This window comes from Terrapene carolina, unplaced genomic scaffold (genome assembly GCF_002925995.2).
Source record: "Terrapene carolina triunguis isolate 2854851 unplaced genomic scaffold, T_m_triunguis-2.0 Scaffold238, whole genome shotgun sequence".
Classification (NCBI taxonomy): Eukaryota; Metazoa; Chordata; order Testudines; family Emydidae; genus Terrapene; species Terrapene triunguis.
In genome coordinates, this window is record NW_020664589.1 from 89,715 (window position 1) to 96,300 (window position 6,586).

Below are 6,586 nucleotides of genomic sequence, written 5' to 3' on the forward strand. Positions count from 1 at the left end.
CTCTTTCCTACCACCACAGTAAATAAAAATACAACTTTGTGCTTATTTAGTGTCTCCAATGCTCAAAGACATTAATGGAGCACGGGGTTAGTATTAGCCCATCTGTAGGTGGGTCTCTTCATCTGCCGGATGTTCTTTTCCTGTGTGACAGTATGAAGAGCTTACTTTAGGCCACTCTTAATTGATACCCTAAAGCCAAAGAAGCCATACATTCTCCTTGGAATGGCCTTTGCTACCTCCTTTATGCACAGGGTGACAAAGTTCCGCCTCGATCTTGGTGGGTCCTGCGCTTATTGGCAGATTTTCTTGCCTCAGAGATTCACCATGTGGGTTGGGGAACAGCCCAGAGACCTTCCCCTCTGGAAGAACCCACAGTCCAGGTCAATTGGGAGGTTTGGGGGGAACCCAGGCCCGCCCTCTACTCCGGGTTCCAGCCCAGGGCCCTGTAGACTGCAGCTGTCTATAGTGCCTCTTGTAACAGCTGCATGACAGCTACAACTCCCTGGGCTACTTCCCCATGGCCTCCTCCAAACACCTTCCTTATTCTCACCACAGGACCTTCCTCCTGGTGTCTGATAACGCTTGTGCTCCTCAGTCCTCCAGCAGCACAGCACACCCTCTCAGCTCCTTGCGCCTCTTGCTTCCAGCTCCTCACACTCCCACCACAAACTGAAGTGAGCTCCTTTTAAAACCCAGGTGCCCTGATTAGCCTGCCTTAATTGATTCTAGCAGCTTCTTCTTCATTGGCTCCAGGTGTCCTAATTAGCCTGCCTGCCTTAACTGGTTCTAGCAGGTTCCTGATTACTCTAGTGCAGCCCCTGCTCTGGTCACTCAGGGAACAGAAAATTACTCATCCAGTGACCAGTATATTTGCCCTCGACCAGACTCCTGTACCCCACTGGTCTGGGTCTGTCACAACAGATTATAGTGTGGTCAGGAGACCTGGTGCATTTCTATGCTCTCTAGTATTGTCTATGTCCAGTGGAACTTTAACTTTATTTCTTTTGGAAAAAGTACAGAAAATTAAGGGGAAGTTCAGCAGAGAAGTTTGTGCAAGAAGTAAAGGTAAGTGTCCAGAAATAGATCTGGCATCAGCTCAAGAGGAGCGGAACTACCTCAGAGAAATGTGGATTGTGGTGGCGGCACAGGCTTAGAGATGAAACGGGGAAAACCAAGGGAAAGTGTAGGAGGGGTGGTGGACCAATGAAGTGAAAATAGTGATCCAAAAAAAGAAAAAATGATTCATAAAGAAAAAACCCATCCAGTGTGAATGAAAATGAATGCAAAGCATCAAAGCAGGCTGCCAAGTGGGCGGTGAAGAAGGCCAAAGAAAGAGTGCCCTAGATGTCCTGTATGCTGACCTTTTAAGTGCATTGCAAAAATGAGATGCAAAGGGAAGGAGGATGGTATTGCAGTACCATTGTAAATCTCAGAAATGTAGGGTGGGAAGGGACCTCGAGAAGTCATTAAGTCCAGACCCACCCACCCCCCCGTGCACAGAGGCAGGACCAAGTAAACCTAGACCATCCCTTACAGGTGTTTGTCCAACCTGTTCTTATAAGTCTCCCGTGATGGGGATTCCACAACCTCCTTTGGAAGCTTATTCCAGAACTTAACTACCCTTAGAGTTAGAAAGTTTTTTTTTCCTAATATCTAACCTAAATCTCCCTTGCTGCAGATTATGCCCATTACTTCTTATCCTACCTTCAGAGGACATGGAGAACAATTGATCTCAGTCCTCTTTATAACAGCCCTTAACATACTTGAAGACTTATCAGGTCTCTTCAGTCTTCTTTTCTCAAAACAAAATGTGCCCAATTTTTTTAACCTTTCCCAATAGGTCAGGTTTTCTAAACCTTTCAGAATTTTTGTTGCTCTCCTCTGGACTCTCTCCAATTTATCCATATCTTTCCTAAAGTGTGGCACTCAGAACTGGACACGGCCTTAAGGCTGAGGCCACACCAGTGCTGAGCAGGACAACTATCTCCCATGTCTTACATGCAACAGTCCTGCTAATACACCCCACAATGCCATTAGCCTTCTTTGCAACTACATCAGATTGACTCATTCAATTTGTGATGGACGAGAACCCCCAGATCTTTTCAGCAGTACTACCAACTAGCCAGTTATTCCCCATTCTGGAGCTGTGGCCTTGATTTTTCCTTCCTAAGTGAAGTACTTCACATTTGACTTTATTGAAATTCATTTTGTTGAATGAAGACCAATTCTCTAATTCGTCAAGGTCATTTTGAATTCTAATCCTGTCCTCCAAAGTGCTTGCAACCCCTCCCAGTTTGGTGTCATCCCCTGATTTTAAGCACATACTCTCCACTCGGTTATCCAAGTCATTAATTAAAATATTGACTACTACCAGACCCAAGACTGACCCCTGCGGAACTCCACTAGATCCAGCCTCCAGATTGACAGCAAACCATAGATAACTACACTTTTGAGTACAGTCTTTCAGTCAGTTGTGCACACACCTTATAACAAAGGTGGTGTAAATTAAATTCTCTAGTTTGCCTATGAAAATATAATTTGGGATTGTGTCAAAAGTCCTACTAAAAACCAAGATCTATCACTTGCACTGCTTTCCCCACATCCGCTAGGACAGTAACCCTGTCAAAGAAGGAAATTAGGCTGGTTTGGCTGTTCTTGATAAATCCATGCTAGCTATTCCTTAGAACTCTATTATCCTCTAGAGCAGTGGTCACCAACCTTTTTTGTCTGGTGGGCGCCAGATGATGAGCCACGGAGGACCGTGGCGGCAGACGAGCATCTGCCGAAATGCCGCTGACAAGCAGCGTCATCCAGAGGCGTCGCCGCCGAAATGCCACCGAGAAGCAGCGTCATCCAGAGGTGTCACCGCTGAAATGCCGCTGATTTTCGGCGGCATTTCGACGGATGCTCGTCCGCCGGCCAGTACGCAGGCGCACTTAGACGCCCCGGCGGGCGCCATGGCACCCACGGGCACCGCGTTGGGGACCCCTGCACAAATTGAGTGTTTAATAAATTGTTACAGTATCTTTCCAGGTATCCAAGTTAGACTGACAGGTCTATAACCCTCCGGGTCCTCTTTGTTCCCTTTTGAAGGCAGGTCCTGTGTTTCCCCTTCTCCAATCTTCTGGCACCTCACCTATCCGCCAGGCGTTCTCAGAGATAATCACTAACAGTTCTGAGATTGCTTCAGCTAGTTCCTTAAACCCCGAAGATGAACTCCATAAACCTGCCAATCTGAATGCATCTAACTTATTTAAATATTTTTAACCTGATCTTTCCCTATTTTGGCTTGCGTTCCTTCCCTCTTGTTAATATTCATTGTGTTGAGTATTTGTCACCATTAACCTTTTTCGTGAAGACTGAAGCAAAATAGACATTAAACACCTCAGCTTACTTGATGTCATCAATTATTAGGTCTCCTTCTCCACTAACCTACACTTGCCTTTGTCTTTCTCTTGCTTCTAATGTATTTAAAGAATCTCTTCTTATTGCCTTTTATGTCCCCGGCTAGGTGTAACTCATGTGGTGCCTTATCCTTTCTGGTTTTGTCCCTACACACTTATGCTATTTGTTTGTACTTCTCCTTAGCGCTTTGTCCAGGTTTTCACTTCCTGTGGGATTCCTTTTTGATTGCCAGGCAATTAAAGAGCTCCTGATGGAGCCATATTGGTGTCTCACTATTCTTCCTAAATTTCCTTTGCGTTGGAATAGTTGGCAGTTTTGTGCTTAACATCTCCTTGAGAAACTGGCAGCTCTCCTTTACCTCTTAGATTTTCTTGCCATGGCACCTTATCCACCAGTTCCCTGAGCTGAAGATCAGGGGAGACTACTAGTAACACCTGAACAAGTGAAGAAGAAGGGGAAACAATACTTTGAACATCTCTTAAATGAGACAAACCCCTTTAGGGCAGAGGTGTCAATATGGTGCCTGATAAAACAAGTTTATTAACTACACAAGATAGATTTTAAATTACTACAAGTAGTAAGGCATACAAGTCATAATTGGTTACAAATAAATACAAAGTAAAACACAACTAATACCTAACTTAACCAACTAAGTGAATTCAAGTCCTTTCAGCCAGTAACCCTCTCCAGTCCAACGATGCTTCCTTTGTCCTTCAAATATTGTCGACGCCGCAAGTAAAGATGAAGGGAGAGATGATTTGGGAGCTTTGTTCTTCCTTCTTATGCTTTTCTTCTTTGAGAGTCATCTCCAACAGAGGTTCAGGATAAATCTGTTGGATGGGAATCCTCAGCTGTTTCTTTGTCAAAATGTAAATCTTTGCACAAATCTTCCTGCCAAAGAATGGCCAATGAACCAGATGATAGTCCACTTGATTTTGTTGACACCTGGCTGAGGCGCTGGCTAGCCTTTTGTCTCTGGGGAACTGGTTTGTGGCTGTTTTTAGTACTACCATACAGTAGAATCTTATAACTTTACATACAATGTTGCCACACATTTTACCAGGACAATAGTGATCAGCAAATTATGAGTTTTCAAATGATACCTCACAAGGCATACTTTGTAAAAGTTTTATCATCGTCCTATTAAAAGGGGTGAATGTAGGGGTACAGACTGTCACACCAACAGGATAGCTTCTGGGCTTTTATAGACCAAGAAAAGGCATACAATACAGTGTTCACATCAGTGCTGAGGAAATACGGAGTGTCTGAAGTTTTAATAACTATGGTGAATGCCCTATGTAGATCACCTAAAACAGTGACCCGAATGTTTTTTGGAATTAAACGTCTATTTGCAATGAAAGTCAGACTGACCCAGGGATCAGCCTGCACCTGGAGCCAGCCCTAATTTTGCTGCTGGTTATCACATTGATGGACTATGTCAGCAGGAAAATCCCAGTGGGGAAAGGTGAGAAGCTGCTATATGCGGATGACATAGCAATAAGGGCATCCTCAAATGAAGTTCTAGAGAAAATAGTAAACCAGTTGTATGACCAGCTAAGCTGGCATGGGATGAAAATGAGAATGATGAAGATCGAGGTTGTGTGGGGCAGTAGAGGTGCCACCAGAAGACTGGATGTAGAGATTAATGGAGTGAGACTAAATCAGACTGATCAGTTCAAGTACCTTGGCAGCTGGGCCATGGAAGATGGCGAGCTTGAACATGAGATGTGGGGATGCTGGAAGACTAAAATAACTCAGGTTGTCCAGTTGACAAGCATAATGTGACAGGGTGGGGGAACCTCATCCAGTGCAAGATGAGTGCACCCCATCCTCCAAGCTGCGCTCTACCTCAGGGCAGCAAGGCTAAATGGCTAGTGGGCTGCCCTTACCCACGGGGCAACCTGCTCCACCGGGGGCCAACCTGCTCCACCAGGTCCCAGCCCAGGACCCTAACAATAGTGGAGTGCTCTGCCATGGAGTCAGAAGGGCTCCAACCAAAACATGCCAACTTCTCACAGGACTATAGCTAGTCCCCCCTGGCCACTTCCTACCATGTCTCTCAGAGCAGTAGTTGAGGTGACATCTGGGTCTCTGGGCTTCCCAGCCCGCACAGTTTCTGGTGACTCCAATTCCTATTGGGCATCCATGGGTACCTGAGCATCTGTCTGGGTCTTAGCACCACTGGCTTCTACAGTCAGGGTTCCAGCTGCTCCCAGGCTGGATCAAGCAAAGTACATCCTTCCTCCTTGGCAGTCAGCCCAGACTGAGTTGGGCTGATCCCTATTATACTAGTGCTACACTTGGAGCATGCCCAGTAGGGACGGTGTGGGTGTGTGGCTTCTTCAGCCCACAATGAGGAATTAGCCCTTCCGCATCCAGTGCAGGGTGAGTGCACCCCATCACCCATTTGCTGCTGAGACTGAAAACCCAACTGTCTGGAACAACGGTGCACCACACAACGCTGTACAGCGCAGAAGCCTGGGCGAAAAAGAGATGGCACGTTCAATGTCTACAGGTATTTAATGAGATGTCTTCACACCATAAGAGGAGTTACACAAAGAGACGGGTTTAGAAATGAAAGTACTAGGATGGAAGCCAAAGCCTGTGATGTGGCCAACAAAATCCAGGTTCAGAGACATGTGGAGAATGAATGAAGGGCACTTGGTGAAGACAGCATGGCAGGCAGCACAGGGGGGCTATAGGGGAGGAGGCGGTGTACCTATAGGGTCTCCAGAGCCAGGGGAGCAGGCGGCACACGGGGGCTAGAGGGGAGGAGGCGGTGTACCTATCGGGTCTCTATAGCCAGGGGAGCAGGCGGCACACGGGGGCTATAGGGGAGGAGGCGGTGTACCTATCGGGTCTCCAGAGCCTGGGGAGCAGGCGGCACATGGGGGCTATAGGGGAGGAGGCGGTGTACCTATCGGGTCTCCAGAGCCAGGGGAGCAGGCGGCACACGGGGGCTGTAGGGGAGGAGGCAGTGTATCTATAGGGTCTCTATAGCTAGGGGAGCAGGCGGCACACGGGGGCTATAGGGGAGGAGGCGGTGTACCTATAGGGTCTCCATAGCCAGGGGGGCAGGCGGCACACGGGGGCTAGAGGGGAGGAGGCGGTGTACCTATAGGGTCTCCGTAGCCAGGGGAGCAGGCGGCACACGGGGGCTATAGGGGAGGAGGCGGTGTAC